The 26,973-nt window shown below is 44.2% G+C and overlaps 1 long non-coding RNA gene across 1 annotated transcript in view; it reads right to left on the minus strand.

Annotated features, from left to right (window-relative positions):
• LOC122165721 overlaps nucleotides 1-24,495 on the minus strand; it is a 37,881-nt gene extending 13,386 nt beyond the window's left edge. The window contains exons 1-6 of the long non-coding RNA XR_006170582.1: nucleotides 24,419-24,495; nucleotides 21,411-21,484; nucleotides 19,725-20,158; nucleotides 6,532-6,692; nucleotides 1,383-1,756; nucleotides 579-685 (exon numbers count right to left, since the gene is read on the minus strand). This is a non-coding gene — a long non-coding RNA (uncharacterized LOC122165721). The remainder of the gene's footprint in view (nucleotides 1-578; nucleotides 686-1,382; nucleotides 1,757-6,531; nucleotides 6,693-19,724; nucleotides 20,159-21,410; nucleotides 21,485-24,418) is intronic.
• Between the last annotated feature and the right edge of the window lie 2,478 nt (nucleotides 24,496-26,973).

The following is a 26,973-nucleotide window of genomic DNA, read 5'->3' on the forward strand; positions in this document are numbered from 1 at the left end:
ACATGTGAAAGCATCCCAGGAGCAGTCAAACAGGAATACAAAACTGCTATTCTTATATTGATATAATTGTTTTTGTTTTGTTGTGTTTTGTTTTTTAACCTCCAAAAGACATTAAAAATGTGCAAGGAGACAAGACGCAGGGTACCTGAGCGGAGTGACAGAAGACAAACAGGAGAGACCTCAGCATCAGCATGAAGCAGCAGAAAGCAGGGCTTGGGGGGCACCAGGGGACATGTAAACTCTTAATGTGCCTCGGAGGGGAAAACAGTGGCTGACAATGCGTCTGCTTGTGAAGGAATACCAGCACGTGCTCTCTCCTCCAGAGGTGAGAAAGAAAGCAACAGACATGAAAAGAAAAACAGAGAAGGCGAAAGGGGAGTGTAGTCTGAAAGGATGAGCTGTGAAGGAGCTATGGAACAGAGGCTCAAGATTTTCTAGGAAACATCGAGTCCTTTCAAAACTGGTGGGGTGCATAGAAAAGGGAGACAAAAGCTGAGCAATCTCCGTGCCATTGGCAGCAATCTGCAATCAGTCCTTTCTGCTCCTCCACCATTACAAAGCACTCTGCTGCCTCTTACCTGGCTTGTGATGCTGGCTGAACTGGGAGACTTGCTGCTTGGGCAGTTTGGGTCCACATGCTGCAGGGTCCAGCTCCAGCAGAAGACAAGCAGAAGACAAGTCTGCACTACAAAAATAAAGCATCAAAGCTCACTGAGCAGTTGATAAGAGGGAAAAACAAAATGGGAGAAAGGGCTTCTCTTCAACTTAAAAACACTGCGTAAGCAACTTTGTCCTACTGTTTCAGGTCACGTTGCTGCCATGTGGCATCAGGCAACATAAACTGCAACACTGTTAATGCGATGCAGAAGGAAGTACCAATTCCCCAGCTAAAGTCTTGGAGCATCAAACAGGCTGTCAGTAGCTGTTTCACAGGGGGTAATGCTTGCATGGTGATTAGTTCAGCTCCTGAACTTCTACTGAATCACAGTTTCAATGTCTTTCCAATGTTGGAGCCACAAGGAAAAGGCAGACATGTAATGCCACAGAGCCAGCTAGCTCTTACCTGCTTTTGTTATCAATTGGCTCAGGTTTTGGTGTTAACTCTCTGCCCCCGTGTGAAATATAGCAGGAGTAGCATCTGGCTGGGAGGTCTTTAGAACAAATGCATTCAAATCATCAAACACTGTACTGACAGTTCTAGCTGCTTTAAGTTCAACAGGATGGATTCCCAGCCCTATCAGAGTGAATCTGAGCCCTGAATTCAGTTCCTTCACTTCTAGAATTTGAGCCTGATCAGACACTGTGCAGTTCCCATCAAAAAAGCCCACGGTATTTCCACAAGGTACAGCTGCTAATATACACTACATGTAGTGATGACTCACATTTGCAGATAAAATTGTTCTGATAATGATGAAGTTAGTCCGTGAATCTTCTTGTAGGCTGCAGATCAACCATTTCCTTCCTCTTGATTTAAACAAGCTGGTAGGAATGCTTTACTCTCATCTGAAACTGAGTTTATCAACTCACAGTGCACCTGAAATTCCATTGAAAAGAGACACTTCTGTCTCAGGACATCCACCCACAACATCCCTGCCAAGGCAGAGAATTCACTGACAACACGTGGTGCTGCTTCACAGAAGTGAGGAAGAATCTTCCCAGGCTCTAAAATCACAATTTCCCTACTTGCAGAGACCAAAAAGGCAGAACTGATCTTTCATGTAGGAGTCATCCCCTTCAACTTTCCTCCAGGCCACCACTGCAAGGCAAAAGCAAATGAGAGACTAGTTTCCTCCCCAAGGAAAGAAATAAAACAAATAAAAAGAACAGACACGACAGAAATAATTTGTCAAATACAACACTAGAGAGCAAGTCCTGCTCCTCACTGACCCATGTGTAACCTCCTTACAGCTAGCTGGGACACACACATGAAAATAAGGAAAGAATTTGGCATTTGGACTTTGAAAAACATCTGAGAAAGCTCCACCCTACTAGCATTATTTTTTAAATCCATTCTGTCTTCCATGATGCAGAAAGTTCCATTGTGTTAATTTAACTGATGGAAGGACAGAGAGCTGCAGTGTAACCTCATTTCACTGGCGAAATCACAATTAGAAAAGCTTTTATCATCGAGCTGTTTTGTTTCAGCTGACATCACAAATGCTTTCTCTACTGTCCCTCACCTCCTTTCACTTCTATTTACTTCTCCAGCAAGCAGAGCTGTGAGCGTACCAGCCACAGCATCTCCATTTCAAATGGTTTGGCTTTCCTTTCCACAACACTATTTCCTGACTCTTTTTCCAATCTGTTGCTTGCTGAGCAGAGGATTAGGAGAAACTGAATCAGGCAGAAAAAGGTTTTCTCTAGGCTGGCCTACAAATAATACCTTTTCCCTCTAAGCTCAGGTACCCAAGCAGCTCCTGCTTTGTACTGGATACACAGAAATCTCCCTAAATTATCTGCATGTGCGCAAAGGGATTGTTTTGAAATTGAACCTTATGAAGTGTATCTTGAGCCTAGCTCAAGTTTGGACACACTGTTGAAATTTGGATTTAATTAATTCCACTTGAGTTTTGAAATGGTGCGATACATTTTTCAGAGGTTTGCCCCCCCCCCCCCCCCTCCATTTCCTGGATCAGAGCCTCGACCACATTCATGGAAACACTGAAGGGAAAAAAAATCCGTAGCAATAATTCACCAAGTGGGAACTGAAAACATTTGCTGAAGAAGAAGGAACCTCTTGGTCTTTGGATGCTGGGAATAATTCAACCTCTCCTCCTAATTCCCTGAGGCTCAAGCAGCCCTTTTTCCGGCAGAGCTGTGGTTATTTGAGCAAGCTGCCCTGGGGACAAGTGCATGTTACTTGTAGGATTTGGGCTGGGAAGATCAAGCACACAGATTTGTAGGCAAGAAAGGGTTTTGTGTTTTAATAACTGCCAGCAGAACCACAGAAGAGCCCAAGCTTTCAGGATGAAAAGTCCTGTGCGGCAGGATTCAGCTCAGATATCTTCAAAGCATGCAGGGAAGTGAAGACATGAACATCATCTCCTTCAGTACAACATTCTGCATGCAACAAATGTACAAATCCAGGACTCATACAGCTTTCACTTCATGCTTCTCTCCTACATTACTCTTTTTTTTGGAGATGTTTCCCAGTGTATCATGTGCCAATCAATAAAATTAATGTTGCTCTATAAGCAGCAAGCCATCTGCTCTGTATGTGCCATTTGCAGCTGTGCAAACAGCGCCGTGGAACATGGTATTAGAGAATTTCTCCCTCCAGGGTCTGGCATTGTATGAGATTTCCAGGACAGTGAGGTGCCTGAATCTTTATGAAGGATTGCCAAGACAAAAAACAAACAAGGATGCTGCCATGATGTCCCCCCAGTCTCCTGCAGGTAAAGGATTCTTAGAGACCTACCCTGATTGCAATGAAAACCCCATGTTCGGCCACTGGAGGGTCCTAGGATTACCCTTCAACTTCTCCTCCTTAAAAAACAAACAACAAAACAGCCGTCAGGTTCCCAGAAACAACAATATTTGCATCCCAGAACAGTCCCACCAGCAGCATGGGGGCTTAGAGGGAGGATGAAGAGGGCAGGAGATCTCTGCATGGCAAAAGGAAAAAAAAGTGCCATCTTGGACTATCTGGTCCTGATCAGCAGTGAGCTGTTTGCAGGGTGTGCAGAGTGAGAATGGGTGACACAAACTGATCCGAACTAGAAGTTAGATTCCTGATGTCCTGACTACTAGGAGAGCAGATTTTGAAGCAACTGCTCCCTTCTTGAAAAGCACAGTCAGATCAGCAGAACGTGTTAATGTCTGGTCATCACCCAGCCTCCAACTCTTTAAGACTAGCAGGTAAAAGTACAGCCAACCTGCCTGGTTCCAATCTGTCATGTTTACTCAAATCCACTAAACATAAAACTAGAATGCACACGGGGCAATGTATATACCACTGGTCCAAATTCCCCTTCAAAAATACACCACGTGACCAAAGACAAACCACAATCCCACAACCAAGCATACATTTCAGGAGAGATGCACTACATAACTATGGTTTCCTTTACTTCTAAGAAGAAATAATTTCATCAATTTTGTACCTCTATGTTTAGTGATAGCTAACTGGATCTCATTCAAGATTCTCATCACCTTTAATGACTGCTGAATCCAAAGAAAATCAGTGAGAAAAACTTAACTGAATTCAAATTTACTGAACTGCAGAGCAGCAGTTTCCACTTTACAGACTACAGCATCTGTAGATTTTAGCTCTCTGAGTGATGCAGACAGGAGACAGCAGTGGAATCAGACACGTTTCTTGAATGGTCTCTCCAACACCACCAGCCCAGGCACTGGGGAGGAGTCTTTCTTCCTCAGCAATTGCACCTCATAGTTAAAGATGAAGAGTTTCCAAGGTAGAATTCTTTAACAAAACATTCTGATATCAGTAAAACGCTTGTTTATTGACAGAAAATATTTGGATGCAAGTAGCGCCTTAAAATCTAAGTAGAAGACAAAGCACTTTGTTTTGATGAACTGGAAACAGAAATGATCTATTTTGATTAGAAGTGACTAACTCAACAGAGAAAAAAAATAAAGATGGAAATGAGTTGAGGCTTTTACTTGAATCAAGATGCCTCTTAAACATCTTGGCATGAACGCTGGCTTTTCCAAATCTCTTTACACTGTTTATTTCTAAATACCGGATGTCTGGTTTGCTCAGTGCACGTGCACATGTGTGCATATGAAATATTTGCCTGGCTTTTCTGCCCCAGCATCACAATCATAGCACACAGACTTGAACTACTGGCACTGAGAGGGAAAATGCAGCAGACAAAGAAGGGGCAGGAAATAGTACAGATTATGTTTGGTTTTCCATATACCCAGCTAGGTTTCTTCAGAAACTGTTCCCGTATTTCTGGGGAGCAGAGAGCCTTTGTAATTCAGAATAAAAACTTTCCTTGCCCAGCATGCTCCCTAGCAGGGCAAGGCCTGTAATAATTACTGCTGTAACCACGTGCGGTGTCACAAGGCATGTTATTCCATCTTGGTCCTTCCAGCACCCTGACCGGAGAATCTCTGCTAATTACTGGTAATCAAATACAGATTGCCTTTCTAAGGATCTAAATCTTCGGCTTCACAGCAAAAACACAGCTTGGGAAAGATGCTGGTCATCTGCCATCCAAAAGGCAAGAGCTGGCTGGGCAGGGAACACCAAGACTTTGTCTCCTTTCACATTTAAGAGAAAAGCAGCTTTCTTGCTCTTGGGCTGCTGCCAGAGCTATTTCTATCAAATGAACCCACCGTGGACAGCAGACTGTGCAGTCAAGGATTTAATAAGCCAAAATGTTTCCCATGATATTTGGGCTACTAAAGACACACAGCCCAGCACAGCAGGTTTCTTCCAGCAGCTAAACTGTCAGCCATGGGCGTCCCTTGCTGTCTGTGAACACAGGCTGGGAGCACAAAGGGCCAGGCACGCTCTTTGACTTAACGAACCACAGAAAGACCAAGCCAGCATGACAGCAGACGCAAACAAGAATGTAATTAGAGGTGGATTATAAATCTTTGGCTAGGTACCTGGAAACACTTGCATTGTGAGAGAAAGTCTTGCTGATGGCATTTGGGCTTAATTTAGGTCACGATTACAGACAGGGTGCTCTGAACTGGCAGGGGTCAGATGACAAATCAAAAACAGGCTCCTATTTGTCTTGACTCCTGTTGCTGGCCTCACCTTTCCAGCCCCAAAGCCCAGACAGAAGCAAGCACTGTTTTCCCCTGGCCAGCTGGTGAGCAGCAAGTGTGGTGCAATTCATGCTCGCTCTGCTTGCACTGTGTCTGTCCACAGAGCAGGAAAAAAAACAACACAGTTAAGTTCTTTTGCTCTAAAGAACATGTTTATATCCAGAAAGCAGAAGAGCTCCAAACCCAGCAAGGGGAGTGTACAAGTCAGTTGCTGTGTGGGGAGCCCCAGAAAACATAGGTGTGCATGCTGTGATATACAGAGAACCCAGAGCCTTTTGGAAAGGTCTCTGTACCACTCTGCACGGAGAACTTTTCTTGTCAGTCAGGGCAGTTCCTCAGATCATGGCAGTTCTAAGACCTTCACTGGCTTGTTTCTTTCTCTCTACAAAGTAGGAGAGTGGCACAAACTGGTGGGGAGACCCTCAGCCAGGAGGGAACCAGTACAATAGATATCTAATCTCAAAAGCACTATTTCTCTAGGTGGATCTTTGCCAAGTTTGGGCTATCACTTGAGAGTGTCCTGCTCTTGATGTTGAGATTTGAAAGTATCTGCTCGAAACTGTGTCTCTTTCATTGTGTCATGCTACCTTGGTAAGTCTGGCATGAAGTTTAGACCCATAGGCACTGCTCCAGGCATGTGCCTGTATATGGCACTCAGCAGTAAAGCACTGAGCTTTAAAACTCTTTGCTCTTCCCAGAACTATACCACGCCAGAGGCATCTGCAGCCAACCTGGGGCCTCAGAGCAATGACTCAACCTGAAAGTAGAGTGGAAGGAACCATGACTTACCCAAACCTGAAGAGCACATGCTTGACAGACAAAGGAACACTTCAGACCTTTGCATCCCATCACCAGATCGTGCTGTCTCTTCTAAAGTATCTCAGGGCTACTCTTTACCCTTGCCCATGCAGGATAGAGCAGCCACATTTTGACCAGTCCAGGATGCAAACCTGTGAAGAGAATATGGATGGGACATTAATAGGAACGTTAATAAATGAGCTGAGTTTTCAAAGAGTTGGATGGTGTTTGAAGTGTTAATGGTCAAAGGCTACGATGTGATTTAAAAACTAGCTGGTGTGGACACTGGCTGGCTTTGTTTGAGGCTGTTTGCATTTCAGGCCCACCGGCTCTCATTCATCTCCAGAGAGGCATATTTAGCTGTCACTTGAACTGAACCCTGACTGACACTTCATGCAGATTTTCTTACATTGGGTGGCTGGTCAGCGAGTCCTGGCAGGAAAGCAGTATAAAAGTAGCTGCAAAGGTTGAGGTCTGATCTGAAATCCTTCTGAGTTTCTGCAAAGCATTCCTCTGATATCAGTAGGCTTTGGATGGGAGCCATCACAAACAAGGCACATGCTACAGTACATCACAGTTATTTCTATCCAGGAGAACAAGACAAGTTTCTAGGGGATAACCAGCAGCTGGTGAAGGCAGTAGGCATCCAGTCTCCTGAGTTTTGCCCCAAGCAATCTCTTGAGCCCCAACAAATTCTTTTCTGGGAACCCTACCCATTCTATTGCTGTGGGACCCTTATAACCATCGGTTTTATTAGTAAAGCTTTACATGTTTTTTTCCCAACCTCTCTCCCTGCTATCAGGGCACAGTGTAGCACGGTTGCTTGGACCAAATGCACATGATCATTGCTACTAATCATAGCCATTCTGTCCTTGGCAGACATAGCTTTGCTGCAGAGCCCCACAAGGGCCATTTGATGCCTTTCAGTTCACAGTTCTCTAAATAACTCACTGGTGCCAGAGGGCACATCTGCTCTTCATGTGTTCACCAGCAGACAGGTGAGATCTGGTATCATCTGCCTAATCTGAAGACATTTTTGTTTGCATTTTGGGGGTTTTCTTTCAACAGCTCCATTTTCTGTGTTTGCCTGAAAGATACCAGGGCAGTGTGAGGAAGTGTAGAGCCTCTGAATAGGAAGGGGGAATAAGATGATCTGTGAAAAGGGCTGGGAAATATGGAGAAGCAAAAGGAGAAAAATAAAAGGAATGGAATTTACTGTATTGTGTGGTGAACCTGCTTGCAGTCACCCAATTGTTGTTTATTCCTTCCCAAATTCAAACCAGACCTGCTGTCTTGTTAGTTGGTGCCTACACAAACAAGTGACTCTGTCCCTCCTCAAGGGATCCATTTTCCCCACACAGTGGCCATATTTTTGCTGCAGCCATGCTGACTGAGGAGGACAATGGTCCCAGCCTTTGCTATCCGTGTTGATGCTGAAGTTAACTCCTGTTGAGTGCAGCACCAGACAATTACAGAAGAGCAGAAGGCCTTACTAGAAGTACATGCACGTCCTTTTAGCAACCGGTAGCAGGAGGTGAAAGTTCTTTGTGCACAAAGGTCATAGGAGATGACTCGTGTTTCACAGTGCTGCTCTCCAGGGCCCTGTCTCCCATGGCTCTGTGCTCAGCCAACTTGAAAAAGATGCTTTTTAAACCCAGTTACATCAGTACTTATGTGCGACAGCCAATTATTCCTCTGTCAAATAGTGCTCATTATGGGCAATCATTTATTTCAGCAGAAGCGTTCTTGCTTGGCAAGGTGGGAGGCACACTTTGCATCAGGACTCTCAGTGCTGTCTGTGCCCAAGCAATGTGGAGTTGCTGGGAGGTGTCACAGACAAGACACTGGAGTCACATGGGATGGTTTAAGCTTAACAGCAGCCCAAGAAGCACAAGCAGACAATTCACCAAACATGGTCTATGAGACCAGCAGCATGTGAGTACGCCCTTCAGTGTACCCTGGCTTCCAAAGCAGTGTGATTTAATCCAGGTAGGCCTATGACCTATACCAAGGCCAGCGTGCTATCTTGAGTTGGACTAAGAATACCCCATTTTTCTGCCATTTACTGCCATCTCAGAGGTGTGGAATAACAACTCCAAAGCAGGAATATGACCCACTGGTTAGCTGTCAACAGAACACAAGCATGCAGCCTTCCTGTATGCATCAACTTAGACACTGTGGCAGCAGGCATGTTTTCAGCAAACGTAGCTGAAATGATAATTTTAAGTTATTTAAAAGCTGATTAGCGTCAGTTTTAATCTGCCAGCATATTTTTAATAACAAACTCAGGATGATCCTAAATTTTCTTCACCCAATGCTGCTGAATTTGGATATTCAAGACTCAGGTGCTTTGCTGTTGGCACGTGAGAACATCAGTTGGGATTCTGAGAGAGACTTTATGCTGTGATGACTTGCAAACCCACCCAAGATATACAGAAAAAGTACTATTTTAGCTAATCTAGAAATGCACTAAGAATGCACTCAGTTATAGGAAAGAACAGGGCAGATGCCAAGCCTGTTAGGGGAACAGGAAGAAAGAGGAGATAAAGGCAACTTATGTATTTTGAAAATAAATCAATAAATACAACCCTTGTTTTACTGTTTTTCCCCCCACTCGCTAAAACACGCAATTAGCTCACTTACAAATCAATCACCGATGGCTTATAGGCAAATTGCTTCAGGTTCTTGTTTGCTTTCCATAATTTCTGAAGGCTGAAATGAATGCTCCCATGGAAAAATTACTAACAAGTTTCTAGTTCGGTGCGTCTTCCAAAGTTACGTGGATTTCAGTAAAACCAAAACACTTTCTGAGAAATTTTCAATTCCCTCCAAGCCTTCAGCTCCCCACACCTCCCAGACAAATCAGGGCAAAGGGATATTCGTGGTAAAATTTCCATTTGGATAAAGAACGTTTCATTAAGGAACAGAACATGATGCTGAATAAAGAGCTCAGTCCAATTCTAGCCCAAACACTGGCTAGATGCATTTTCCCAAACTGCTTTTCTTCATCTCCTTTCATACCATTTTCCTGTATTTTTTTTTTTAAATGGAAAAAGGTATTCCAATAAAAAGGACTCAGAGGGTCCCAGTTTGAACTGTGCAGAGCTTTTATAGCTCCTGGGTGCTTAGCAGATCGGGGCTTTGTTTGTTTTAAATATGCATTACATTTATTCCAAATAAACTCTATAAATCAATCTTAGTAATAGAAACCAGAAAAGTTTATGCAAAACAAATATAGAAAGTCATAAATACTGTGTTTAAGATGTCATTTTTGTGGCTGGTATATTTCTATGGTATGTTTTTACTGTTCGTGGGATAAATTTTTCAGAAACATAAAAATCTTTCCTCCTCTCCATTCTCTATAGGTTTATCCCAAAGAAATAATGAGGCTAGCTCCATAAACCAGCATTTATTAAATCCAAATGGGCACTCCATCCTACAGTAGCTTTCAATATAATCTATTTGATCTTTCAGAGTTGCTGGAAAATGATTTCAAGGGGAACTTTCACAGAACAAATTAACTTGAAAGAAGAGAACGTTTTATACCCCAAGGAGGGAGGAAAGCCATTTCCCCAGTTTGTTTCTGCATTCCCCTCAGCCTGACTGCAGATACGGCTGTTGGAAGAGGCGCTCTGGCTGATCTTAGCAGTGATGCCAGCAGCCCACAGAAAGCAGAGTGAAGACCCCAAAGATGGGGTTATAGGCCCATAGGAGTATAACAAGACAAGTTTGGTGACATTTCAGATTGCAGAAGAAATAGAAAGGAACAGACTCATATGGAAACTAAAATCTGTTTGTTCAAGTCTCAATACAAATCTACCTCTTAGAAGCTATATTTCTGTATTTTTGGAGAGACTTTATTTCCAGCCTGCAACATCTCTTTAGAGAAGTAAAGCCATCACTGAGGCTGTAACGTGGTCAGCAAATCGGGGCACTCTCTGATTCTAAGAATTCAAAACTTAAGGCATTGCAGGCACACAGTGCTAGAGGTGAAAGCCCTGCAACACGTGGGGTGCCAGCAGTTGCTTCTAGGAGGGAAAACTTAAGTTTTGCGCACTCTAAGCCAATACCTATCAAGTTTTTCTTCAGTAGCTGTGGGGAAGGAGTCATTCTTATTTTAGAGGTGAGGAAATGGGGATACTTTGTAAAGATAAATGTGATTTGGCCAAGCCAGAAAATATCCAGTGGCAAGCCCCAAAAGCCTAATTTTGTTGTCCTAGTCATAACTACCGCTCCTGCTTCTCTAATGATAGGGGTGAACTTTGAGATCTTTGCCCTTACAGTGCTGGAGGCTGAATTTGCAGGTAAGTCTGTCTTGGCTCCTAATGAAAGGTTTGTATCCCACTCAGGAATACAGAAACCCTTCTGGTGGACAAGCATGCTGGGCAGATTGCCTGCTGCCAACAGCACAAACATCATCAGCTCTCACTGGACACCTACCTCCTCCAGCACCCAACAGCCTGCCCAGAGCCAACAACAACCAGACTCCAGACAAGGGTTACCTACTGGCTTGGGGCTGTGAGAAACCTCAGTTCACCTATAATCACCTTTCTCAGCACAAGCAATCTTTGTCTGAGCTAAGAGCCATGGCCAGGCACTTCCCTCTGGGCCAGCTACAAACTGCTTCCCCATACTCTCTGTAACTTCCAAGAGGAACAAAATCATTTGCTGCTCTGCCCTTAAAACCAGACAGGTGGTTTTATCACATGCTGCTCAGTGGATACCATGTTCCAGCCCTAGGGTGACTGCATATCACCGATTTAAAGCAGGACTAGGAGATGGAGGCCAAGAAGAGAGGCATACCCTCATGTGTTTCCTGAAGGGGTTTTGTGCAGCTGAACTCACACTGGAAAATCTCCTGTTCCTATTCTGCAATTAAAAATAATTTTCCCCTTATTTTTTTCCTAGGTGAAGGAGAAAGAAATTGCAGAAGTAGGATACTAGAAAAATCAATTCAAGCAGAAGAGCACCACCGAACAGGGTACAGACTGTGCTATTAAAGTACACAACTAAAACTGGATGGTTGGAGCAGGTATGGCTTTTCAGGAGCCCAGACATCTCTGTGCCACTCAGGGAGCTGCAGTCGTGGTGGATCAGGTGCTCTGGGCGAGCTGTGTGCATGCCAGAGCTTTTGCTATAGCCAACTTTGAGAAAGGCTGTTGACAAGGAAGGGAACTATAACAAATGCATAACTCTCATGACAAGGCAGAAAGTATTTATAGCAACCTTGAACTTCATGGTAGGGTAAACCTACTGTGTTACTCCGCACATGCAGAGAAACAAAACAAGACAATGTCCCCATTCAGCTGGCTAGATAATCAAGCAGTGCATGGAAGCATGCAGAGGGAGGCTGACACTCAACACTGTGTGTTGACTCAGAAAGGGAAGAGTACAGCATCAAGCCCAGCAGAAAGCAGCTCCTGAGAGCACCTCTAAAAATCCCATATCTTATTCTAAAGAGAAGAAACAAGTGAGAGAACCATCATTTGGAGAGTTTTAGGTGGATCAGAATTCCCACAAAATGACTGTGTGCTGGCCAAGGCTTTGCAAAAAAAGGCTGATAATGCTTCAGAGTGGGAGTGCAGAGAGAGCTGAGGGTATATGTAATATACTGGAGATGTGGGACTTGAGGAACTGGCCAGCAGGCTGGGTGTCACTGTGCAGCAGGTCTGCTGGGCCTTTCAGCAAGTTGCCATGGAAGCAGAATTGCCATGTAATAAAGTAAAGGCAAGACGTGTAGGAGCAGGGGATTCCTTATGCAGCCTTTGGCAAGCTGCTGGAGGGAGGAAGCATGCTCCTGCAGATGCAGGGGAGCTGTCAGGGGACAACACGCTCCTCCCAGTTTGGCAGACACTTTGCAGATGTTTTAGCCAAGTCACGTTTTAACAGCCTCATGCCTCAGTTTCCCCAGCTGTAAGCTATTACAGGGATGTTTTGTGGCTGAATACAACCCCATACCCACAAAGCAAGCAGAGCTCTTTGGACAGATGATCCCAAGGAGTATAAAGCATTTACTTGAGATTTTTTCTTGCGCTTCCCTCTGATCTTGATGCTGTCACCTAAATAATTTACAACGTGAAGAAGGAAAGAAAAGACCAGAAGCAATCACACCAAAGCATTCAGCCTCCTCCAGGCACGGTCCAGGAGTTTTGAGTTCTGGGGAAGAAAGGAATGTGCTTCCCCCCTCCGTCCTCTGTCAGACCTTCTGCTCGATGACATTGTTGATCCTTTTATGGATCTGGGAACTGATAGACTTTGAAGTCTGAGCTTGGCACCCCCATTTATATGCTAAGACTTGAAATGATCAAAGTTACCAGCATTTCTGAAGCCTCATGAATGAACTGGTTTGGTAATGAGAGCTCAGAATTCAAGGTTGGCTCCTAATCACCACAACAGTGCCACAAGCACACTGCAGGCAAGCTGGTGGCCATTCCTTGTCATGTTAGACATGCCATGAGCTTCAGACTGAGGGCAGGCTACAGCATGGTGAAACATCGTGCTACTTATCTGTTTCCCAGCATGAAGGATACATTCTGCAAGTAATTATAGCACAGGATTTCCCACGTGAAATCCAGACCTTCAACAAAGGCACTAGTGACAACAAAAATCTTAGTTTAGCTTTCTAGATCCCAGTTAGAGCTTATAGATGTGGCAGAAAAGCAAAAAAAGTTTGAGCGTGACTTTGATTTAGGAACTGCAGTCTGTTCTGGGTGTAACTTGGTCTGATCCTATAGAGGTCTCTTTCATGTGTTGTAAAGTGAACAGATTTGGGCTGGAGGGGACAGAAAGAAGACGTGGAGTGGCTCTGAGTTCACAACTGCCTATTAACAGGCTGAGAGCAACTCTCAAGTGAGGCATGTGGGACACAGATACGAGCTGCTTCCAGCCTGGTGTGTCTGGAAGGGGTGGAGGGCAAGAGCTCTGTGAGGGGTTTTATAACCTGGTGTCAAACCACCAGCCTATATGATCGGCATCAGGTGCTCAGGTATAAATCAAACTCCCAAATATGAGACTTCTTTGATTAACGTGCCCGTTCACTCTCACATTCCTTGCAATGCTCTTTGAAATTTGAACAAGCAAGGCTCTGTCCCAGCATCCCCATTAACTGCTGCACAAGCAAGTTCCCTGATGGAGAGAGGAGCAGAAGGACACAGGCTGGTCAAACAGCCTTTTGATAGACCAGGCTTGCTCAGCATAGAAATGTTGGCTGAGTATGAATTCCAGCCATGAACTCTTGCTGCCCTCAATACTGAGGTCCTCTTTAGGAAAACTGCTCAGAGTGACAGCAGACCAGCCCCTGACCCTTCACTGCTTAGACAGCTGTCCTTCAGATTCCAGCCTTGCAGTTCCATAGCATTTCACTACGCAGAGCACCCAAGATTCACTGCCACAAAGATACTTGCATGTTATGCCACTACAGTCTGTGTCACCCTCACGACCAAAACCCTGTGTTTTTTTCCCCTGTGTTTATACACATTAACCAAAAGCCACGAATTCCCAGACTCCCCAGGCACTAATAGATTGCAAATGAGCCAAGTGATATTCATTGCATTTCAAAGGGACCACAGAGACGTTACCAAAAATGTCTCTGGAGTTTACAGTGCACTCATGGATATAGTTTATCAGTATCTGTCCTAACTGGGAAGCAGTTATAGGCTGTAAAATTCACATCACATATCCTGTTACTGAGATATTGTTCTTGGCCCAGAGTTTCAGTTCAAAGACACCCAAACCTCATGCCTGAAATTCAAGACCACCTTTCTGCTTCCCATTCACCCCACGGTAAGGAGATTAATTTCACCCTTTGCTGTGATTTTTTTTTTAACTTTTAACTGGAAAACCATTAAGAACCAGCATGCTGTTCACAGACATGTCACAGCTCTGAACTCAGTCTGGTCTTGTTGAAAAGCAGCTCCATATTTACACTGTCCAGTACAAGTCCAAAGTGGACTGCTGGATTAAAAACACCAACAATTTTAGTAAGTCAGACAATATTAAAACTGGGAAGACTGCATTAGTCCAAGAAAAAACATCTCCTGAGAGCACTGAAAGACCACATTGAGAATGAAAGCAGAGCATATAATGAAAACAATCTACAGTGTTAGAAGGCTTTGTACCTGGACACAGCAAATGAGAGACCAAGCTACCTCTTCGAGCAGACCCTCAGTTTGCTCCTGATATTGTGGGAACTGTGGATGACAGTCTCCATTAGGCTGTTTTACCATGTCCTGCAACATACCCAAGGAGAATTCAGATGCCTTTGCGTTTTCCCAGCTCAGTAGCAAGAGCCTCCAGTAGCAGCCAGTCAACAAGACTGTGTTCCTACTGCCTCCCTTCTTCCCCATCTCACTGCTGCTCTGGCTCCACACTAACTGTTCTGTTTTTAGCATTCCAAAGCTCATCTTTGCTTGGCATTACACTTTCAAAGACACAGTCAAATTCCAGGAGCAGCTGCCCAGACCATCACGATTAACTTCTTTTCTCTGAAACACCATTTCTCGAAAGCCATCTGAAGAACTTTTCAGAAGATGTCTACAACCAGAAAGGAATCAATGCTTACATTAAGAAACTCGCCTTCTCCATTCTGCTCTTTAGCTGCTTTGCACATCCGTTCTGCTTTGAGTGATAATTCTGTAAATTAAGAATTCAAGGAGGCATCAGTAGCCCAACAGTTACACACCCCACACAGTCAGCTCTGGGGACATAAGAACTCACACTGATGTGCAGCCACCCAATTCCTCTCCCTTTGATTTGAAAGTTCCCTTAAGTATAAACTTTGACTGATAAGTCTTGAAGATATCAGATCATTGAGTAAGAACTGAAATCATTATTGTTTTTATCAAGCACCATCAAATGAAAAAGGTCATTCAGAAGTCCTGTGTGATTTCATAAAGACATCCATAATTTAGCTGCTTGAATTTCTTGTTAGTGAACGTAATTGCAGTATTTTAGTTTACTTGCCACTTCTTAACTGAAAGCATTTTCATTCTTTATGAGGCACTCAGCAGGTGTACACATAAATTTGTGTCAACATCTGAATACTACTTACTGCTCATTTAACTCAAAAATTAAAAAAAAATGGGACCACGTCTCAAAAAATAAATAAATAAAATGAGAAAGCAGAGGAGTTGGAGCAGTGGCTTTCAAAGAAAAAAGCCAGAAACAAAACAGGGAGGCTTTCTGAAATACTTTTTCCAAGCACTGTTGTTATAGGTGTTTCCTGAGGAAGTGACAGGCTTTTCCCTCTCCATCCCCCTCAAGTCTCACACCCTCCAGTTTTTGTTTTTTTCTCTTTAAGCACAGAGTCTGAGAGGCGCAAGCAAAGAACAGCAAGCAAGCACAGTGGACAGTTATTTAGATTTGTGCAATCAACGATGGGAAGAGAACCAGACTTTTTTAATGCCAATTCGGTAAAGAAAAGCAGGGATTAAAGGTAGTCTTGTGCTTAATTTCAGGCAGGTGCTTCACTGAGCTACGGCCTCTAACCCACACAAAAGCATCAGTGCAATTAAATGCCATCTAGTTTCTTTATGACTGTGCTTCAGTGCAGCGCTCTTGCAACTGGAAACCATCTGGCTGGGGATGGTTTTATGTTCTCTGATTTTAGAGCTCAGGGCACAGTGAGGACTCCAAGCCCTCCATTCCTCCAGCAGCTTGGTCCTCCCAGGGCAGTGCTGAATGAACACAAAATCCCAGTTATGAGCAGTCCTCACAGAAGGGGATATATGAGCCTTCATGTAAGGATAACTTCATAAATTGGCCACTGCCTATTGCCACTAACAGATCTAATTCTTGCTTCTCCACTCAAATTTGGAGATCTCAAAAACTGAAGACCTAAATAGAGAAGGTGACAAGCTCTACATCTGACCCTCAAATCCTGCAGTTCAGAGTAGAGAGATCTGGATTCCAAAGCCTCATGTAGATGTGCTGGTGCTGCCACAGGGATTTTATTGCTAAAAGACAAACAGAAGACACCCATCCTTGGTGCATACATGGATTCAGCCCTACAGTACAGCACCTTCCCACTGCAGCGCGTCAGCTCAAAGACTACCGCATCTTACACACTCAGACAACAGTTGCTTCTGTAGCACACACTGATCCAAGGCACAAGCAAAACGGTCCCTTAGGACTCTGTTGCTATTGCACTCTCAGCAGTCACTGCAAATCTTTCACTCCTTTCCCCTTGTCTTCTTTCTCTTCGAAAGCCAGTGTGGCCAATTACCTCCCTGCTTTCACAAACACCTCTCCTAGCCATTTGAAGTGGAATGCTCAGCAACGAGGCGTTACTTCTGTGACTAACAAGTTTCCAGGCTGCTAATCTAGAATTGCTGTTGGAAGGCAGTATTTTACTCCCATTGGATTAACGTTCTTACACTCAACTATGCAAAGAGATTGAAACCAAATCTCGGATACCCTGAGTGTCAAGAGCCCTGAGGAAAGCTACTGCAAGGTCCAGACTCTGGTCTTCATGCAGAGAAGATTTCAGCTAAACTCAGTCCAATTTATGGCCAGGTTGGATCCTACAGGATACAGGCCTTGGTGACAGCCTCGTGCATCACTCGAGGGCAGCTGCCCATGTAATTGATCAGATGAAAGCACCAACAGCATGCACAAATGCTAAACTGTAAACGGAGGCAGACGGCAAAGCTCTGCTCTCAGTGCAGACACACAAGCAGCTGGTGAAGTTGTCCTCTGGTTTTACATCCACACGCCTCCTTCCAGTTCAGCACAGCGACTCCTGATCAGTGCCAGCACCACTGAAAAAGCCAAGCCAGCAACCCCTACCTCAGCTGAGGTTGCTAGTTAATGAGAATAGGGGCAGCACATTTTGAGCAACAGACTTTCATGGGCTTTTCCCATTGTTCCTTAGCCAGCATTGATCAGAGAACTAAAAAGGGTTGCGCCAAGTTCTCAAAAGATTTTAGTGTGAGAATGCAGACCACATGTGCTGAATGGTAAACAGCTCTTGAGAATCAGAATAAAAAGATCTTTACAGTCCATGCAAACAAAAGTAAATGCCAGAATCTAAATGAAATGGAGCTTTCCAAAAGCCTGAGGCTACTAAGATGTCAGGGCTGAAAATGTAGCCTTGTTTCTTAGAAAGCCATAAAGAACATCCCATTATCTAGAGGTGGCCCTGTCCTGTTCCCAGCAAAGCACCAACGTCCTTTGATTCTCTTCACATTTCATCCCATCTGAGACAAATCTGCTCCTATCAGATTTCTTGAACCTCCTATTAAGTGTCATTGATTACTGTGTAAGAGGGTAGCCAGCAAAGAAGGGAATACTGCCAGTGAAGTAAACACCATTTATTAATGAACAGAATAACATGGAATACAGCAAACCAGTTTAAGCCACACCATCCAAACAGTCCTAACACAGAGAAAGCTTTGAAATACTTTGTTTTCCTGTTTTAAAGATGCGCATGCAAATGAGAGCTGAATGAGAGGGAGAGTTATTGCACTGGGGGATCACAAGTCCCCAGAGACCCAAGTAAAAACACATGAGTTAGAAAGGACTGCAATTTAGCCGCTATAAAAAGACTGGTACTGCTGTATCCATGCTGGGTATTCAGAATAAAGACCCTCGGTCCTGCTTCAAATAGCCTCAGAAGCAGATCCTTTCAGGTCTGTGAAGCTTTGTGCAGGAGACTGCCTGGAGATTTAACCCACTTGGGAACCAAAGGCTCCTGCCGGGATAAATCCTCAAGAAAAAGTCCTAGTTGGCCCCAGGACACATTGCCTCTGTGGAGGCTGATGAATGCCTGCAGCTTTGAGGTTAGACAGCTTTTCGTTTGTTTAAACTAAGTTTTGGCTGCTGCAGCATAAACCTACTACTGCTCATGCAGTCCTCACAGGCTGTGCAGGACTGCTTCCTCCACTTCAGCACAACTGCTGGTGCAGCTGCCAGCAGCTGCTGCTCTGATCCTTCCAAGCGCACTTACTCCTTGCAGCTCTGCCAAGGGTTTCAGAGCACCACTGGCACGGAGCAGAATGAAACACACGGTTTCCCAGGCACCTCTCATCTCAACTCCTTTCTTCGGACCACTGCTCCCACTTTCTCCCTATCTCGGTTTTCCTCCAAGTCACAAACCAGCACCGCATCACTGATTTAAGTGAGGCTGCTCTGTTCATCCACTATGAGAAGGTCCAACCTGTGCAGCAAGGCTCTATCGCCATGGCAAAACAGGCTGTGAAAATTCCCTGAGGAAGTACGTAGTACCTCCACCAGAAGATCTGCTTTATGAGAGCAAGGACAGTTCAAATCAAAGGCAAGGGAGGGGCAAAGGACACTGAAAAATGCAATTTCACTAATAAGCCTTTAAAAGATAAGGTTGCTCGCAGGAGAGAGATTCTAGGTCCTCCAGCAGGGCTGGAGGTGTTTTGAGATTAGAAGTGCTCTGACACTTGAAACTCATCTCATCCCACCCCTCACAATCTATGCTGATACCATTTTGAGAATACAGAAAGACAGCCTGCATCACAGCCTCTGCCCCTTCTCTTTCACTCTCAATCTGTACCCAGACCAACTATGTTAGAGTTGACAAGTTAAGAAAGCTTGTTAAAGCAGCACCGAACCTTGAGTTCTTTAGTTAGCTCTTTTATGACCCTACAGGTGAACAGGGAAAAAAAATAATATATATATATATATACATGGTTCACATTGGGTCTCTTTTTTCCAAAGAAATTCTTTCCAGTGCTATTTTACAGGTTTACACATTCCTTCAATGAACAGAAGCCTCATAGCAAAACAGGCGTTTAAAAAACATGCTAAGCTACCATGAAGTAAATTACTGACTTAACAGCCAGGCACCTACAGGCATAATTGGGTTTCATTTGAAGAACAAATTAAAGCAATATGCACATTAGCCTACAAGTTTGCAAGGGGCAGAAAGAGTCTGGAAACTTTCCAAAATGCAGAAGATTAGTAAGTAAAGCTCTAACAAAAAGTCCCACAGGAATCACACTAAAGAAGGGCCATCTTCCAGGGATGGCCAGACCCACAACTGCATCTAGACCCACAGACCCATGCCTAACTACCTTGGCACTCAGGCTTCCACAAGACAGGCAGCACAAAGGCTGCATTTGAAATACAAACTGCAAGGAGGGGGAAGAGATGGGTCAACAGGCACATGAATGGAACCTGATGGAGGCAGAGAAGGAAGCAGGGGGACGAGTACTTACGTGGATACTGCAGTGACTGGCTTCAAATTCCAAAGGACTTCACTGAAAAGTGCCTTCTGCTTTGAGTCCAGAGGCAGCCATAGTGGTTTCCCTCTCTTCCTCCAGTGTCAAGTCCAGCACTTCAGCACCTCGTAGGCCTTACTACTGCCTGTATTACTAACAAATCCCAGTTTATGTGCCACCAAGACGAGGGTGGGATAACATCCCTGAACAATGGAAAAACATCCTGCCCCCAAAAAACAACAACCCACTCTCCAAAATACTCCATTGCAGTGACAGCATACCACAAGCCTCCTCAGATCCACAGCACTTGCCGTTGCAGGAATGTTTGACTACAGCAAGTGACTTCAGGATGTCTCTCATAGAAGAATGGAACCGGCTTCCTTGCTGGTTTATCTCCTTCATCCAGACTTTCTCATGCCTTTCACCTCCTTCTGCCAAAGAGAAAAGAAAAGGATGAAAACAATTAAGTAGCTGAAAGAGAAAATAACTAACAGACACCAAGGGCTTGAAACTTAAAGCAAGGAAGTTATCTGTGGAAAGAAGAAGGCATTGAGAAAAGGCAAAATGGTAAAACAAACAAACAACAAAAAACCCACGTCCCCCACCAAAAAAAAACAAACCAACACAAAGCAAAACAAAACAAACCAACAAACAGATGAAAGAAGTAGAGAGAAATAACGAAAGATAACGAGCAGTCTGTTATCAGCTTCAAAGCTGGTCTTGAATGTTCTCCTCCAGTTATTCCTAGGTTTTTCCTTCTCTCAAGCCTGTCCCTGGAAAAGCAGCTTCCCTTCAATCCTATTTCATTTTCGAACTCTCTACTTCTTCCCATTCACAAACAGGGCCAGAATTCATTGCTGTTTTCTCTCTTTCGTCTGAGAAGGTAACTCAAAATCTTAGCACCCACCTCACTCAGACAAAGCACCTGGATTTTGGCTGTGCAGCCCAGACCTAGATAGGGCAGAGTGACTGCAAGGCAATGCTTTTTTCTTGACAGTACAGTTCAGAGGCTCTATGGAGTCAAGGGACTCCTGTGACTGTGCTGAAGGGCACAGTCAGACCTTTGAAGAAGGGGAACAACTTGACATTAAATTCTGCTAGAGCAGTGTAGAAGGGTGGGTTGGCTGGTGTCAATTCAGAATATGAGACTGTAAAAATATTTGCCCTTGGTTCAACCTCATATACTCCATACAAAAGACTCTGTTTGAATAAAGGAATAGCCAGAGAGACATGAACTGAGAAGAGCCAAAAAACTCAAAGCAAAGCTCCAATTCTCTTTGTCCGGAAATCCAACTGTTTTTGGAAAGAAACAAAAAAAGTGGATGTAGACAAAGAAAGGGCAGGACAGATTTTTTGCTGAGGTTTCTCAGTTTTCCTTGATATTATTTAAGAAAGAGTGAGCAAATATTTTATACATAAATTGTTCACAAGATGTGTTTTTTCCTCCTCAGTGAGGGAAGCAGTTTGACTCTCTGAGATCAGCCTTAGTTTCCTGGATGGATACAGTTGTAGTTTTTCACTAAAGTGCAGGGTAGAAAGAACCAGGAATTGGGCAATCTAGGTCTCACCCTGCCCCCAGGACAAACTTCTTCCTTTCGTGGCTCGCAGTCAGTCAGGAGGGGACACGTCTTTGTTTCTGTAGCTGTTTGAGCTAGAATACCCTCAGCATCTTCCCTGACCTACCTTTGCCTCAAATGCTTTGAGGTGCATAGCACACTGAATGCCTGGGCCTTTAATCATATCTGATCCTGGAATGTCTGAAAATAAAGAAAGAGTTGATGGTTGAGAAGGGTGAACATGGTGCAAAGTTATCAGGATGAAGTCCCTCATTTAGGCTGCATTACTTCCAGCACAGCACTCAGATAAGCGCCTTGGCAGACGTCGCTTTTGGAGCTAGTGACCCAAACTGATCCTCTGAGAGACCTTTGAGCCAAAACACAACAATAAATACACCAGGTGATCAGTTTGGTGACAAAGTTTTCAGGGCAAGAGAAACCAGTACAGCAGCGCTAAAGCACCAGTATGTAGGATATTCCACTTGACTGTTTTTTTCCAAACATACAAGAGAAGGTCCAGGCAGGCTTACCTGTGCCATACACTACCTCTTTCTCTTTAGGTATATTTAGCCAGATGGCAGGTATTTTATATTTAGAAAAACATTCATTCAGTAGGAAAACATTTCTGCAGGCAGGTTGACGTCAAGGGACTTGTTTTCTTTCTCCCTCTTCTGTGGGAGGAGAGTGCCTTGCACCAGACCCTGGAGCTGCTTGCAAGTAAGACCACATGAGAGGTGAGACTTGTGCTGCACAGCCACGGTGCTGATGGAGGATAGCAGCACAGCCAGCTCCCAAGAGACACCAATGCTTGGTACCAGCAGTCTGAGGAGGGAGGGTGAGACCTGCAGATACCGTGCCTGGTGATGCAGATGGAATTGGCTATGCACACAAGAAGCAGTTTCAAATTGTTGTAGCCATTTGTATATTTGTTTAAAAAGAAATAAACATCACTGAGAGGCGACACTGGTTGTCAGCCTTCTAGCCTCCTAATGGGCGGAGAAAGGCAGTTAGAGTGCTGCATTTAACACAGGTTTAACAAACTGAGAAGCATATTGCTAAGAGTCCTCTGAAGCACCAGCTCTGCCACACAACCTCAAACACTTCCTGCTCCATTCAGAAAGCAACAAAATGCTTGCAATTTGCTTTGGTTTGAACTGGGCTTTGAAACTAGTGACTAGGATAGGATGCACCACTCTTCTGCACAGTATCCATAGGAAGCAGCAGGGTAATTTATGAGAGAAGTGATTAGTCTTCAAAGAACATCTTTTCAGCAGAAATCCTTTTTTCTTCAAAGGAAAAATTGCCTTTGCAATTTGTGAACTTGCATTTATATATATAAAAAAATAAAACTACTGTTTATTTCACTCTCACCATGTCTACAGCATGAGATGTGTATGTATAAAGGCCAAACAAAAGCCCTCAACATTTTGGAAGAGATACTGTCTGAAGAGAACAGCTCTCAACCTCCCCACAACCTAAAGAGGGGTTGTAACAAGCTCTGTGGAAGCAACCAGCAGGGGCTGGCCTCTCCTGGTCCAGGAAAGCAGGAGCAAACAGCATGCTGGCATCTGGAACAGAAATGAAACCTGTGGGGAACTCTGGCAGCAAGGAGTCCTCAGGGAAAACAAGCACAAGCAATTAGAAAAGCAGGACTGCAGTGCTGGCCTGGGAAGTTAGGGCCTTGCCCTGCTGGACTCACTATCCAAGCTCACGTCTCCCCTCTTCCTATAGCAACATTTCTGGGGCACCAAACTGCCTTGGAAGCAGTGGCTGATATTGTCCTGACCCAACACACTCTGAACGCTGCCCCTACCAATAAACTGGGCACAACTCTCAGAAATGGGAGCAAATGATACAGTCGATATGAGGCAAATGGTGCATTCTCTGTAGCTGGCAAGATCATGAATGCATCTGCTGTGGCCTCAGCATGCTGAAGAACACGAGCAGCTTGGGAGGTGTAATGCAGTGCTCCTGACACCATCTTCCCTTCCCTGTGTTCCCTGGAACGCTTCCCTCTTTACTTAAGGAAAGCTGCATCCTTACACAAAGTGCTTTCTGCTGAGTGCTAGGACAGTGAAAATGGATCACAAGCCTTGCTGGAATTAGTCCTAAGATGGGGACTGAACCATCCTGGAACACAGATGGGGTCAGGTCGGGTTTTTCCCTACAAACAGGAGAAGCCATGTGGTTTTTGTATAATTTGGAACATTTTCTTACAGAATGAAGATTGATTAGATGTCTGGAGTTCCCCAGAAACAATGTTGATAGTGTTAGCAGCCTGCACGCTACAAGAACCCATTCATAAAAATAAATAAATAAATTAAAATCCTCATTTATTATTATTTTTTTTTAACTTTATGTTCTTGGAAAAAGAAGCTTATTGGGTAACTATCAGAATTCCTCTTTCATCACCTTGTCATAAACCCCACAGGCTCTGAATTCCTTTAGCAATCTCTCAGTAAAATTGTGACCTGCCTATTCTAATAAATATACCTTTTTTACCCCTAAAAACCTGGAAACAACCATGAAGTTGCACTCCTGGCCTTGCTCCTAGTTCTGCTAATTGAGACATCAAAGGAGATGAATAACTGAGGTTGTGACTGCACAACCCCTGCACGTTATCCTCTTTCTCTAGACCATTTTCAAACAGGACAACTAACTTCTGTCAACATAGATGTCCCTTTGAATTTTCAGCTGTATAATTATCATTACTTCTATGAATGATGAATCAGCTGCTGTCTGTCTCTCTGAGGCAGCTGTACCTCGGGGGCAGGTGGTTGGTTCCTGGTTATATCTCATGCAAACTCTGACAGTCAGGTGAAATCTGCCATCCTAACTCAGTTCCACATCAAAGCCACGCTGTAGTTGTAAGGAGCGAACGCCTCTCAGTCCCTCTGCACACAAAGGCTTTTCCACCTTCACAAGAGCACTGACAGGTAAGTCTGACACTTCAAACTGCAAAAGCATTCTAGAACCAAGATGGATGGAGATTAATGAAGAAACTGCCTCAAATTCATACACCATAAGATGCACTTAGAAATGGCCCCTGGCTGCTTGGGAAGCAGTGTCTCCTTAACTGCACTGGATTGGTATTTTGCTCTCTAACAGACAACGCCTTTGGGGTGAAACACTTACAGGACAGCTGCGGGCAAAAACACAAAGATACTCTTGCAGGCCACCAGCTTTTCCATCCATGCTCTGGTACCTCTTTGTGTTTGAGCTGCTAGTCCTCCACAGCTTCTGCTCACTTAATTTTTTTAGCTGTTTGGAGTATCACGTGTATGCATGTAAAACAGAGCAAACAAGACGCATGAATTAGGTAGCTGCTGGGGAAGAACAAATCAAGCAGTCCTTGTTCTCCCCCTAGTTTGCTGGCATCAATTTCCTGCTGGTGAATAAACCCAGCGAAATTCCCTGGTACTCTGTCACTCACATTCAGCCCAGCCTCTGAACACTGAAAATTCAGGAGAGGTTGAAATGGGACCAGGTTTCAATGAAAAGTTGGCACCTAAAAGATACATTTAAATCCTCTATGCACTGGACACATTATTATGTTTAGGATATTATGCTGATCCTAAAAAGAGTTTTCAGATTTGCTCGCAAAGGGGACAGGTCCAGTGACCCAGTGCCATCCTCAGCCTCCAGTGATGCACACCTACTGTGGAGACAGCAAGTTTGCTGGGGGTCCACGTCCTGAAGCAAGAGCTCAGACATCTGTAGTTAGCTTGGAGCACCACAGCTTCTCTCCACAGCTTCCTGGCAGGCTCTAACTTGGAGGACAGGGAGGGAAAGAGGAAATTTGAAAACACCCTTTCCTCTTTCAGAGGAGTGTGCTGCAAACAGCTCTGCCTGCCAGCTCTTGTGGCGTAGTTGCCAGGCAGTAGTACTGCTCTGCAGTCCAGGATCAACAAACTACACGTTTGCATTCTCACTAGAGCCAGCATTATTACTGCCACAACTTAACACCCTTAAACAGAGACTGCCACAGCTGCGAGAGCTGCCTTGGGAATGGGGACAACTGCAGCAACAAGCTGATGGAGGAAACAGAAGAATGGCTGCTGTGAAACTTGTGGACGAAGCAAGCGCTTCCTTTCCTGTTAGGTGTGAAGAACAAAATACCCAGCAGTCGGACGGACCAACCACGCTGGTTGGTGACCTGACCACAGCCAACAACTGCTGTGACTGCACGCTGCTCCAGCAGGATCCTGCCACCTGCACTGTGCCCATCCACCAGGCTGTCAGTGCTAGCAAGCCCACTGCCCTTCTGACTAACGGCCTCTAATTTTCTCCATCTCTCGTCAACATCTTCTTTTTCACTGCCTTCATGTCCTGATATTGTATATCCACCTGTTCTTCACTCTGCCCTCCCTAATTTCACATGTCAAACAAGCTCCTTCTCCTTAGCAATTGCCATTTTGAGAACTGCCTCACAGAGACCTACTGATCCTGGGAAGGGTCCATAGAGCCAAAATGTCTGTAATTTTCTCCACATCCAGTTTTCCAACTGAGCTAAAGATGCATTAGACCACGACAATTTGCATAAATGTAAATCCATTACAATTAGACTACTAAATATACATCATGTAAATAAGGACTGGTGTTCGTTTTGAGTCCCAGAAATGCTGCAGAAAATGTGGCCATACAAATAAGTAGGCAGTTACTTGAGCTCAGCTTCAGGGATTCACCAGCAAGTAAGAAGTGACAGCCTATTAAGCACTTGTGGCAGGAGAAATTAATTGAAATGCTGGAAACATTTTGCTTTTTCTGCTCAAAGGCTGGACTCAGGCTGTTACAGACAGCTGGAACGGGCTTTAGATGGGGTTTAAGCGTAATAATTGCAAGATAAGACTCACTATCAGTATTTGTAGAGCAATCCCTTTATGGTGTGTAGCAAGAGGAATGGGTAGAGTGAATGAGATGATAACGATTCGTTGCAGCCAAGGTTTTTTTTTTTTCCTCATTCTGACTCCTGCCAACCTCTCAGACCATGGGCAGGACAAAATAACAAAAAGCGCTGCTCTGAGCAGTTCTTCTCTCGTGGGACAATACCTTTCACTGGTTTGCAGAACTACTATTGCAGTCAAACTGCACCATGAAGGGACTTCTCCTTTTCCTATACCTGAGGATGACAACGTTGCATATTTCAGGAGCTATTACTGCTGAAAAAACTTTCTGAACAAAAAACAGATAATCTCCTGAGACATTTTCAGTCTGCAGTTGATGATTCAAAGGGAAATAATGAATAAAGAACTCCAAACTTTTAGGCTGTAGAATGCTCTCTGCCTCCTTGTTTATTACAGCGAAAAGAAAAAGATAACCAGCCAGAGAGATGGCCAAATCCCTTCATCACCCTCTCTCTGACAAGCTCATACCTTCGGACCATCATGGTGGCTGAAAAGCTGTGGATGGCTTGAAATCAGGATTTATTTTTAGGTTTCCAGACTGTGAATGTTCCTGCCAAAAAGAGCCTGGTCCAAAGTTTATTCAAGTCCGTGATAAAAATGTCTAATGGCGTGAATGACCTTTGGATCAGCTCCAAAGAGTGTGCACTGATATTAGCAGTGGGGCTGGCTGGGGATTCCCTTTGGGAAGGCTGCCCAGTAAAGAGGTGGTTTTCACAAAATTGAAATTTTCAAGGAGAAAAACATCCTGATTTTGAACTCCATTTCCTTTTCAGAATAAAGAAATAA

This window comes from Centrocercus urophasianus, unplaced genomic scaffold, assembly GCF_019232065.1.
Source record: "Centrocercus urophasianus isolate 14NV4802_14NV808 unplaced genomic scaffold, USGS_Curo_1.0 seq_30, whole genome shotgun sequence".
NCBI classification, from domain to species: Eukaryota; Metazoa; Chordata; class Aves; order Galliformes; family Phasianidae; genus Centrocercus; species Centrocercus urophasianus.